The sequence below is a fragment of the Emydura macquarii genome, unplaced genomic scaffold (genome assembly GCF_026122565.2).
Source record: "Emydura macquarii macquarii isolate MOO-44397 ecotype Brisbane River unplaced genomic scaffold, CSIRO-AGI_Emac_v2 contig_3220, whole genome shotgun sequence".
In the NCBI taxonomy this organism is placed as follows: domain Eukaryota; kingdom Metazoa; phylum Chordata; order Testudines; family Chelidae; genus Emydura; species Emydura macquarii.
Genome location: NW_027133357.1, coordinates 2,528,309 through 2,541,052, shown reverse-complemented (window position 1 = coordinate 2,541,052; position 12,744 = coordinate 2,528,309). Strand labels below are relative to the sequence as shown.

The 12,744-nt window shown below is 51.0% G+C and overlaps 1 protein-coding gene across 1 annotated transcript in view; it reads left to right on the top strand.

Moving 5' to 3' along the window:
* Nucleotides 1-3,995: 3,995 nt before the first annotated feature.
* LGR6 (leucine rich repeat containing G protein-coupled receptor 6) overlaps nt 3,996-12,744 on the top strand; it is a 195,539-nt gene continuing 186,790 nt past the window's right edge. The window contains exons 1-2 of the mRNA XM_067531620.1: nt 3,996-4,058; nt 6,634-6,769. The gene's annotated coding sequence lies outside the window, so the exon portion shown is untranslated. The remainder of the gene's footprint in view (nt 4,059-6,633; nt 6,770-12,744) is intronic.

Below are 12,744 nucleotides of genomic sequence, written 5' to 3'. Positions count from 1 at the left end.
CCCTAGAAACCAGTGTCCTCTAATGAACGGTCGGTTTTACTGCCTGCCCTGGTGTGGGCTGCCACCTTCCAGACAGCTGGACTGGAACGCACCGTCCCCCCAGGGCAGCCGTGCACCCCAGCTGGGAGCACGCCGTTCGGCTGGCCGCTGAGCTCTGCCCCTCCATGCCGGCTGCCCTCGCGCAGTCACAGCCCAGCCGCTCGGCACTGAGAGCTGAGCACCAAGCGCTAGAGCAGGAGATCTCCGCTGTCACTCAGGACAGCCCTGCACGTGGGACTCTCGCCTCTCATTGCTGGCAGAAGAGGGGCAGGACTCCTTCCCCACTGACAGTGTCACCCCATATTTATGCAGGGACCGTGACTGTGGAGGCCCAGGCATGACAGCAAAACCAGGAATAACAATCAGATGAGAAGGCCCTTGCTGGCCAAATAGCTCTGCATATAACCCTGTCTCTATGGCCTGCTGCATGATCCTAGTTTCAGTGGGAGGAAAAAACCTCCCGTCAGCTATACTTATCCACTACGTTGGCCTCAGTGGTTGCTGTCCTCTACCAGGGAAGCATGTGTGTCAGCTACGTCCTCTAGCAGTCATGCTAGAGGAGCTGTCTCTTCATCCCACGGAGGTGTGGGGTCACATCAACATAGTATCCCTTCAGTGGGACCTTAACTCTGCCCCCTGGAGCTGGCAATAGCCCCCAGGGGGTGCCATAATAAACAGATAGGAAGGACGACTAAGGGAATGTGTCAGGGTTTGGCTTGTTTTGAATTGCGGTATTGATCTGCACGCACTCAGCTGTCTTCTCTGTGTCTGGTGCCAGCACCACCGGGCAACCTGACTTGAGCAGTAATGAAGTTTTTGGAAAGTTAATTTCCTTGTCTTTTAATTTTTTTAAATCCTCAGCACATCCCTGTTCCACAGCCCAGCTGTCCCCCCCTCCCTCTGCCTCTGGCTCCTTGGCAATGACAAAAGCAGCCACAGAAGGCACTGGCTGCATGGGAGTCCTCTCACTGCCCGTGTCCTCTCCTTGTCTCCCATCCCTCCTGTGCTTCCCAGTCCTCTGCTCCAGGGATGAGCGGGCATCAGTGGGGGGCCCACAGGTTGAGCTGCTGGGCAGAGGATACAGGAACAGTGCAGGGAGTCAGTGGGGCCATGTTTTGAAGGGGGGACATGGAAGCAAGGGGGGATTTGGGGGCAGAGCAGAAACTTCCCTGCACTGCACCGACTTCCCCTTCCTTCTAGGAGCAGCAGCATCATGGGGAAGGCATAGAGCCCCTTGAACCTAGAACCCCTTCCCCACGGCTGAAGGCAGCATGGGGAAGATGGGGAGTTCAAGGTTCCTTCCCCATGTTGGAGAGCAGTGGAGGGAAGGGTGCTCGGAGCCCTGGGGAGGAATTGTGAGGAATGGAGGGTATCTGAAGGGGAGAGAGGAAGAAACAGACAGTACCACTCCCTCCCAGTATGGCACTTCAGGGGAAGGTGCCCAATTCCCCCCTCCACTGTGGTTCTGCCACTGAGTTCCCAGAGAATAAAGGCATCTTGGTGGATAATCCCTTATCCTTCAAGGGATGGTAGAAAAGCTGCACTGTTGGAAACCCAGTTCTTCGTCAACGCTTTAGCCATCAAACTGATCCCTGGTGCTAATAAGGGTCAGCATCTAGAGCTGCACTGGTGCATCAGTAGCTGTGCCAGCGCTCAGCCCTAAGGGACGAAGGGTGGCAAAGGCGCCAAGCCCTCACCTGGCGCCCTCCAAACCCTCACATCCCTGCGCTGCTCCAACACCCCTCATGTTCCCCCCTCTCAGCTCCCAACCCCTCTATTCCCTAGCTCTGCCCCCCAAAAGTCCAAAGAAGCTGAGAATGTTCTGAACAGCTCATGTTAGGGGTTGTGTATTTTTGGAACCCCTGGGCCACACTTCCCAGCTACTTACTTTCCTTTGATCACAGTCAGTCCTGTTGTCCCGGAACCAGCTGAGGGACAGGATTGCATTAACCCAGCTGCTTACTGGAGTCTTTCACCTTCCTTCGGTGTGTTTAATGCTCATTTCCTTGATAATACTTCTAATCAAAGCTTGCATGTGGCTTTAGAGCACCATGAAGAGCTCTTAAATAAGGCCAAGACTTCCAGACGGAGCTCCAGCCACAAAGGTGCGTGAGACCCAGTCTCGGAAACCTGCCCTAGACAGTGCTCCAACTCATGTGGGCTGAAATGGAGCGTAAGCCCCACGCTAGTCCTGAGAGGGTTAATAGGAGCCTGACACTCAGTCACCCTGGTGGCACCTGCAGCGGTGTTAAGTAGGCCAATTAGGAGGGCCACCTGGGGTGGAGTCAGGTTTCTTTACAAGGAGTGAGAATGTGGTGCTTGGAGGAGACATGGGAGCTCAGAGGTTGGGAGTCCCTGTCCTTTGAGACTGGGCTGAGCACAGCTTGGAGAGGGAAGTGGAAGAAAAGCTACAGGAGAGGACTTCACTTCTGAGGTAGGACTCAAAATACAGCCCTGGGGTGCCAGGGTTCAGCTGAGCCGCAGAGAGTCAGGGATGATAAATGAAGAGTTTGAGTGGAGGCTTGGGGAGTGGGGCAGGGGGGTAAGATGGTACTGGTGGGTTGTGATTTGTTGGAGAGCTCCAGGGGGGAATGCTGCCATCTGGGGCCTGGAGGAAGCAGGGAGCCTGAGAGGAATTCAGCTAGACAGGGAGCCCAGCAGGGCGGGTGGGAAAGGCCTGCAGATGGGAGATGGCAAGAAAGAGCCCAGGGAGGAAGCAGGAGTGGGACTGAATAGCCATGACATTGCCTTGGGCTAGAACCCAGAGAAAAGGGAGGGCCTGGATTGCCCTGCCAGCTGCTGGGGAAGGTGGTGCGTGCAAAGCAGAGATCAGGGGTCAGGTCAAAGACATGGCCTGAGGCTGCAGGACTGTGTTGTTTCGACTTCTGCTTACCCGGAAGGCGTGGGACTAAAAGACCTATTCCCGAGTCCCCAGGGGAGATGGCCCACCGCAGGGCTGGAGCAGCTGGCTGACAGAGAGCCCGAGCTGCAGCGACCGTGCAGTGTCATGCCCAGCCATGAGGGAATGTTCCAGGGCTGAGTGCACTGTGTGACATGGCTGACACTCGGGTTCAATGGCCACTGCCTGTCAACTTGAGCCACCCGGTTACGGTGATGGCAAACTGCCTGGCAAGCCTCTGGTGTGCAGTAGAACCCTTGTCCCGCTGCACAGGTGTGGTTCGCTCTCTTCAGCTAGCCCTGACCTGGGGTCCTGAAGCCTGCACAGAATAATTCTGGAAATATTGCCTCCAGCAAGGGGCTGGGGGGGCTGTGTGCCTGCTGAGATCAGTTTGGGGAGGACCTGTAATCTGATCCCAGGTGTGTGTGTTTGGAGGGGGCGGGGGATTGGAGTAAATGTGACTTTTTAAGGGGGCTGGATCTTGGGGACCCCCTTGCTCAAAGGACCCCAAATGTGGGTCACTAACTGCCCTGCACTCCTGTGAGGCACAGCAAGTTTCAAGGCTCTGAGAATAAATGCCTTTTAACCAGAAAGCATTCCCAGCCTTAGCTATCCCTTCCGTCGGCGTGTGACTGAATGCAAGCATCAGGCCGTGGAACGTTCCCCATGGGGGCCTGCTCTCCCATCCACCTTTAGCCCCAGTCCAGCCTTTTACGCAGCAGTGTTGCATAGGCATTGGTCACTAGAGAGGGCAGTGGTGTGTGTAACCCCACATCATGAAAGTGCCATTCAGAAGACACCGGGGTTAGGAACCAAGGCCAGAAGGGATCGCTGTGATCATCCGGTCTGACCTCCTGTATAGCACAGGCCAGAGAACTGCCCCAATATAACCCCTAGAGCAGATCTCTTGGAAAACCATCCCATCTTGATTTACAAATTGTCAGTGATGGAGAATCCACCACAACCACTGGTAAATTGTTCTGATGGTTATTTACCTTCACTGTTAAAAATGTACACCTTATTTCCAGTCTGAATTTGCCTAGCTGGAAGTCTTGAATTGTGGGCACCAGAAATGGACACAGGATTCCAACAGAGCTTGTATCCAGTGCCAAATATAGAGGTAAAATAACCTCTCTACTCTTCCTCGAGATTGCTCTCTTCTTGCATCCCAGGATCACATTAGTCCTCTTCAGCTATAGCATCGCACTGGGAGCTCATGTTCAGCTGATTATCCACCATAACCCCCAAACCTTTTTTAGTATCCCTACTTCCCAGGATAGAGTCCCCCAGCCTGCATTTGTTGTTCCTAGATGGATGCATTTACATTTGGCTAGATAAAAATGCATCTGATTTGCTTGCACCCAGTTTACCAAGCGACCCAGATTGCTCTAACAAAGACCTGTCCTTCATTATTTACCACTCCCCTAATTTTTGTGTCATCTGAAAACTTTAGCAGTGATGAGTTAAGTCTTCTTCCAAGTCCTTGATAACGATGTTAAATAGTGGAGGGCCAAGAACTGATCCCAGTGGGACACCACTGGAAATTCTCCAGTTTAATGATGATTCCCCATTTACAATCTCCTTTTGAGACCTATCTGTTAGCCAGATTTTTAATCCTTTTAATATGTACCATGTTAATTTTCTATTCTAGTTTTTTTAATCAAAATGTCTTGCAGTACCAAGTCAAACGCCTTACTGAAGTCTAAGTATATGACATCAGCACCGTGCACAAGTTAGGGCAGCCCTCTGGGCTTTCCCAGCCTCTGCCAGGGGCTTCTCAGCCCCTAACTAGGGAAATAGCAATAGCCTCCTCCCTGGATCTGGTCATAAGGGCTCCGGGGCCCTGCCAGGCCCTGGGGCAGGTGAACCCCCAGGCATAAAGGGATGAATATGGCTGGCCAAGGAAGAGCCCAGGAGCAGGTGTTCCCAAGGCCCTGGTCTCTCTCTGGCCATTGCTAGCATAATGGACCGATACCAGGGACTGAAGCACGGCTCTCCACAGAGAAAAGCAGGAGCTGCTACAGCTCCCAGGCTGGGGGCTATAGCAGATTCTTATCACCAGTGGGTCAGGCCCAAGGGGACCCACCCTCAGCAGTGGGTTGCACTAGGCCGTCTCCCGCCAGGCTGGGTCTGTGGCATGGCTTGTTGCCCAGAATCTTGACACCCCCCACCTCCTCTCCTCCAACAGGGTGATGAGGCTGGCTTGATGAGCTAGAGCCGCAGTTGCTTACACAGGGTGTCCTGGGAGCTGAGGTTTGGATGAGTAACTTCCCAGGCCTCCAGCTGTGAGCCACTAGCTCCAGAGGGGGGAGCGAGCAATGGGGAAAACAAACCCACCCCCAGCCTCGTGCTGCCTTGCTCTGGGCAGTGCGTTGGTGCTGTTTGTATTTATCCCTGCTCCAGCCCGGCAGTGTCTCCCCCCTCCCCTCTCACCAGGTGAAGATCAAACCCTAGGAGAGCCACCCCCCAGATGAACTTCTTTGGTCTAGAGGTCAAGCTGGAAATTCCCCATGAACAGTCTGGAAGAGGCCCATCCCTGTGCCTTCAGTGCACGACGACTCCAAAGCCACCACATCACCCCCTGCAAAGAGCACCCAGGGCTACCCTCCCTGTTTGAGGGGGAGAAACTGAGGCACAAGGTGGCTAGTGTGAGAGCCTGCATAGGGGCGCCATCTAGAGGAGTGAGTTTGTGTGGGATTTAATTGCAGGTGTCTGGGATTCCTAACGGCCTTTGTGAGGCTCACAGGGTGGGGCCCTGGGTGAAGCCACTGCTCCTCTGTTGTGGGCATTGTGGGGCTGCCAGTGCTTGGAAAGGGGGGCGCTGGGTCTGGAGTCACATGTGGGAAGCACAGAATATCAGTCACCCACTCACCTGTGATTGTGTGTGAGGTTCGTGTTATCTGTATCCCATTGCCCTGTCCAGGACACCGCGAATCCTGATCTAATGATGTGCAGTGACCCCCTCCCTCCCCTTCAGATACAGGCAGAACAGGGCATTACATCCACCAGAACAGTCACAGCGGATGCTTCGGGCACCCAGCCCATGAGGCTCAGGCACCCTCACGGTGTTTTCTTGTCCTTTAGGAGGTTAATGGGATATTCTGGTACATGGCTGCGCCACTGCTCAGTTGCGGCTGGGACCTCTCTGGTTGCTCCCGTCTGCTGGACGGTCTCCTCCACCTGTGCCGTGCAAATGCCACAAGTGACTGCTCTGAATGTCTCTCTCCCTGGGCGGCTCATTTCTTCGAGCCAGCAGCCCGGACCTCTCCCTTTTAAAATATTCTTTCCTGAGAAGTCCCTGGGCTCCAGCAGCCTCTATAGCTGCTGATGTGACTACAGCCAACGAGAGAGCATGGCCTGCACTGACCTCGTGGAGGGGCAATCATTCTCTTCCGTGGGGCAAAGATGGGAGAGGATGTTAGGGAGTCCATTAATCCAGCAGACAGAGATCCAATGGCTGCTTGCTGAAGCAAGACAAATTCAGACCAGAAAAAAGGTGCATGTTTTTAACCAAAGAGGGGAATTAACAATTGGGACAGCTAGTGGAGGGGTGTGGGGGATTCTTCAGCGCTGAAATCAAGAGTGGACGCCTCTGTCTAAAAGCTCTGCTCTAGCAGGAGAGACGGGCTCCCTGCAGGAATCCCTGGGTGTGGTTCTGGTGGATCACAACGGTCCCCTCTGGCTTTATCACCCAGGAACCAACGGACTTGTCCTGTGTCCTGTCGTAACTCTCCTGCCTAATCCTCTGAGTCTGCAACAAGCACCCTGTGGTTCTCTGTGGTGCACAGCGCAGAGCCCTTCTCCCTTCCTTGGGGGGCGATTGACGCAGAGGTAAGTGACGTGCTCCCGACTGGAGTTCCAGTGGCCTCTGCTAGAGCACAGCGTTGGGGTGGCGCTGAGACATTTGGGGTGTCTTGTGCCCCTGGATCCTAGGAGGGAGCAGTCCCCATGCGCCTGAGAGTGACCGATTTGTGCCAGCACCTCTTTCCCCTCCATGTGCACCTGCACAAGAGCCAGGCAGAATCCACCCTCCCTCTGTGCCTGTTTCCCACCAGTCACGTTGGGGTCACAGTGTTTGCCTGCCTCTCTGGAGGGTGAGGAGGCCTAGCAGTGCCATTGCTGGACAGTGCTGGTTAAAGACACAGGACTGTTTGTTGAAAGGGGGCATGGAAAGGGGCAGACCGGGCCTGGAGGCAATGGGCTTTGTGCATGTGTAGACTGCTCCCGCCCCCCATCCCCTCCAGCTGGCTCCGCGGTGCGGGGCTGTGCGCCGGGGCTGCTGTTTGTTTTCTGCGTGTTTGTGTTTACATTCTGGAACGCCCTTCGGTGCTGGAATAACACATGGCCTGGCCATGGCATTTCAGCCCCTGGATGGCCCCGGAGGAAGTGCTGGGAGAGGGACACATTCCATCGTCCTTTGGCCTCTCAGATGACCCCCTCAATGGCTCCCTGGGGCTTTGCCGAGGCCCACAAGGAGTGCAGAAACAACTCCAAACCCCAGTCATTTGCCTTTACTGGCGTTCAGCCCACTCTCGCTGCTTTCAGCTGCATCTTACTCTCTGTAGAACCTGGCGGCACAACCCTAGAATAACACAGGAGGCGGGGGGGCAGACAGAGCCCCTCCATAAAGCATTCACAGGTGAATGGAGAAGGAGAAAGCAGCCATCCTCTTGGAGGAAATGACTGCCCCACCACAACCATTCTGATTTAACGACACCAGCCATGATTTTATAGACCTCTATCATACTCCCCCTTAGTGGTTTCTTTTCCAAGCTGCAATATCCCAGGTTTATTAATATCTCCTCATATGGAAGCTTTTCCATATCCTAATCATTTTAGTTGCCTTTTTCTGTACCTTTTCCAATTCCAATATATCTTCTTTGAGATGGGGCGAGCAGATCTGCACACAGTATTCAAGATGTGGGTGTACCATGGATTTATAAAGATGCAATACGATATTTTCTGTTTTATCTATCCCTTTTCTAATGATTCCCAACATTCTGTTAGCTTTTTTGACTGCCACTACACAGAGTGGATGTTTTCAGAGAACTAGCCACAATGACTCTAAGATCTTTCTTGAGTGGTAACAGCTAATTGAGACCTGATCATTTTATATGTAGAGTTGGGATTATATTTTCCAATGTGCATTACTTTGCATTTATCAACATTGAATTTCATCTGCCATTTTGTTGCCCAGTCCCCCAGTTTTGTGAGATCCCTTTGTAACTCTTTGCAGTCTGCTTTGGACTTAACTACCTTGAGTAGTTTTGTATCATCTGCAAATTTTGCCACCTCGCTGTTTACCCCTTTTTCCAGATCATTTATTAATATGTTGAACAGTACAGACCCCTGGAGGACACCACTATTTACCTCTCTCCAGTCTGAAAACTGACCATTTATTCCTACCCTTTGTCTCCTATCTTTTTAACCAGTTACTGATTCAAGAGAGAACCTTCCCTCTTATCCCATGACTGCTTACTTTGCTTAAGAGGCTTTGGTGAGGGACCTTGTCAAAGACTTTCTGAAAATCTAAGTAGACTGTATCCACTGGATCACCCTTGTCCACATGCTTGTTGATCCCCTCAAAGAATTCTAGTCAATTGGTGAGGCATGACTTCCCTTTACAAAAACCATGTTGACTCTTCCCCCAACAAATGGTATTCATCTGTGTCTGATCATTCTGTTCTTTACTAGCGGTTTCAACCAATCTACCTGATAGTGAAATTAGGCTTACAGGCCTGTAATTACCAGGATCACTTCTGGAGCCTTTTTAAAAAATTAGCATTACATTAGCTATCCTCCAGTCATCTGATTTAAATGATAGATTACATACCACAGTTAGTAGTTCTGCCATTTCACATTTGAGTTCCTTCAGAGCTCTTGGGTGGATACCATCTAATCCTGATACCATACTATTATTTCATTTGTTAATTTGTTCCAAAACCTCTTCTAATGCCACCTCAATCTGGAAAAGTTCCTCAGATTTGTCACTTAAAAAGAATGGCTCTGGTTTGGGAATCTCCCTCACATCCTCAGGCATGAAGACCAATGCAAAGAATTAATGTAGTTTCTCCTCAATAGTCTTATCTTCCTTGAGTGCTCCCTTAACATCTTGATCGTCCAGGGGTCCCACTGATTGTTTAGTAAGCTTCTGGCTTCTGATGTACTTAAACATTTTTTTGATGTTACTTTTTGAGTCTTTGGCTAGCTGTTCTTCAAATTCTTTTCTGGCCTTCCTAATTATATTTTTACACTTTACTTGCCAGAGTTTATGTACCATTTTATTTTCCTCAATAGGATTTAACTTCCACTTTTTAAAGGATGCCTTCTTGCCTCTAACTGCTTCTTTTACTTTGTTTAGCCACCATGGCACTTTTTTGGTCCTCTTATGTTTTTTTAATGTAGGGTATACATTGAGCCTCTACTATGGTATCTAAAAAGTTTCCAAGCACTTTGCAGGGATTTCACTTTTGGCACTGTACCTTTTAATTTCTGTTTAACCAACTTCCTCATTTTTGTGTAGTTCCTGTTTCTGAAATTAAATGCTACCATGGTGGGCTGCTTTGGTGTCTCCCCACCCCAGGATGCTAAATGTGTTTTGTTATGGTCACTATTACCAAGCGGTTCAGCTATATTCACCTCTTGGACCAGATCCTGTGCTCCATATAAGATTTAAATCCAGAATTGCTTCTCCTCTAGTGAGTTCCAGGACTAGCTACTCCAAGGAGCAGTCATGTGAGGTATCAAGAAACTTTCTTTACAACCTGTCCTGAGGTGATATGTACCCAGTCAATATGGGGATAGTTGAAATCCTTCAATATTAAGTTTTTATTTTATTTTTATAGCCTCTCTAATCTCCCTGAGCATTTCAGTCACTATCACCATCCTGGTCAGGTGGTCGGTAATATATCCCTACTGCTATATTCTTATTATTCAAGCATGGAATTACTATCCATAGAGGTTCGATGGGACAGTTTGATACATTTAAGATTTGTATTTAATTGGTCTCTATGCTTTCTTTCACATAGTGCCAGTCCCCCACCAGTACAACCTATTCTGTCCTTCTGATATATTTTGTATCCTGGTTTTACTGTGTCCTATTGATTATCCTCATTTCACCAAATTTCTGTGGTGCCTATTATATCTATATCCTCATTTAATATGAGGCACTCAAATTCACCCATCTTAGTATTTAGACTTGTAGCATTTGTATATAGACACTTTAAAATTGTCACTTTTTAGTTGTCTACCATTGTGTGCTGTAACCGGACATGGTAACAAACTCTACATAATAGTAAACATTATAAAAGCTATATATTCTATATATACCAGATTGAAATCTCAAGGATTTTAATTCTAATATCTGCACAGTGGATAAAATGCACAACTTCCAGTAACAATAGAAAAGTCATGTCAGTGGTGTTCTCACTGCATTGAATAGGGTTGTTGGGTTTTTTCTGTTTATCACTATTCCTTAAATTCTACTTTGGGATCTAATTCTGAAAATATTGAGAGAAGTCAAAATACCTCACATTGTGCCAGGTTACATATTGTGCTAGCTATGTAAAAAGAATCTTTTAAGCTACAACATTAGAATGACTGAGGCACAGAGTTCCTTTATGAATTCACTGTGGCAATTTCAATCTGCATTTGGGTCAAATGGAGACCCAGCTCAACAGGAGGAAATTAGCTGTTTAAGAAAGCTGGCAAAGGTTAAACAAATTCATCTAATATAGTAGCTGAAACTGCAGCATTCTGAATTTACTAGGGTTATTCCGGACATGTGCTTTTAAGGGTTGTGTTCCTGTTTGCTCTTTCTTGCAATCTGAGTTACATCAATTGCTATGCAAGCACAAAACAATGTTTTCAAATAGACTCATTGGTTCATTTCTCTATAGCACTATAATCTGCCAGAAGACTGGAAAAAAAACTTTATTAAACTGTGGATGTCAGCTCCCTTGGGTATAAAAGGCGTCATCAATTCAGTATCACCTTTGCTGACTCCTGCAGACAGCTACACTTAGTAATGAGGGGCTGGGGACGATCCCTGGGTGAGACAGGGTCTGGGGGAAGCACACCAGGCAGGGAGAGGTGGACAGGATCTCCCCAGGGAGGCGTGGAGCCGGTACCCACTTTCCCAGCAACCTCTCCTCTCTGTGACCAGCCCAGGGCTGCCACACTCTCTGTGGTCCACTAGAGTTACCTGTGGAGGGGGCGGAGGGTTCTGCCCTTCTCCCGCTGCATCTCCCCCCGGCATGTTTCCGGGCTGCTCTCCCTGGCAGCCAGGCCTGGGCAGGGAGCTGAGGGGGTGGGACGGAGCCGCTTCTCCTGCTGACTAAAGGCGGCTGCTCAGGGTCATTGCTCAATGCAGCGTGGCAGCTGCCTGAGAGAGCCTGGCTGTGAAGGTGGAAGCAGCAGCAGATCACCCCTTGCCTGGCCCAGCTGGCGGGGACAGGGGCCAAGCAAGCTGGAAATGTGCCGTGGAGGAGAAGGGACTCCGGCTCACTCGGCCCCTGTCCCCGGCAGCCTGCCGCCACCCCCTCCCCAGCAGGGCTCTCACAGACAGCCACCTTGCCGCACAGAGCAGCGAGTCGGAGAGGCTGGCATGAGAAGCGGCTGGGTCCAGCCCTTCTGCTCCCCACCTGGGCCTGGCTGCCAAGGAGAGGAGCCGAGTGTGCTGGGGAGGGGGGCAGGTGCAACGGGAGAAGGACCGAGCCCCTCTCTCCCTGCAGCAGGCCAGCCAGAAATGGGGGAGGGAAGAGGCTGAAGTGCAGCTAGAGTGAGGTAGGGCCACGGTCTGGTGCTGGGGCCCCTTCTGAGTGTGGGCCTGGGGCCATGGCACACAGTAAACCCGGCGGCCCTGCTAAGAGGCATTTTGAGGATAAATTTGAGGGGGAGAAGTGAGATCATGGGCATTGCCAGACAGTGGCGTACCAAGGGTCTCCGGTTCCACATTTGCGCACACACACCACCCACAACCTCATGCGCCCTCCCCCCGCAGGACTCGTCTAGCACTCGGACACAGCATGGAAAGGGTGGGGTGGGAATTGGAGCGGCAGGTCAATAGTCATGGTGTTCTAATGACAGTTTCTACTACAGGCCCTCTAACACTGGGTAGTTCCTAGGATACCGAGCTCTGGGTCCAAACACCGACGTTGCTCTGGCTCTTCTGGAGGCTGTTTGGGGTGGGTTGCCTGGAGCAGTGTCACCTTATACTGTGATCCTCTTAGATCTTGACGGTGAAGGCTGGGTTAGTGATGGGAGGGGAAACCCACCAGGGTCACCTACTGCAGAGGAATCGTGACCATTCAAGATGGCCTGCTGGATCCCCGACGCCAGCTCTTGGGCAGTGCAGGGCTGTTCCCTGGTGCCTCGGGTCTAGCGTTCGGGTCTGCTACACCGAGTGTGGCTGCTGTCAGCTGGTGGCACTTTTCCCTCTGCCTCAGTGCTGAATTTATGGCCCAGGATGTTATGGAGCACTGTGTTGCTGGAGCCATCTTGTTCAGGGGACCATGACGGCTTGGCATCGTTACAGATTCCATGGGGTGAGAGCAGGGGTCCGAGAAGGCCCATTTGACTTTATGCTAGCCAGAGTCCTTTGCAGACAGCAGGGCCCGTGTGTTCTGGGCATGTAAAGCACAGGGGATTGCAAGCAGCAAACTTGAGATGCTCCAGAGATACTTCTGCACGTTCGCACTTTGCCAGAGCTGTCGCCTCTAGGGGCTGGCTGGTACCACTTCTCTTTCTCTGCTCCCCTGTGCAATGTTTGTCCATCCACTTAAATATTCCTTTTTATCGTGTGCCCT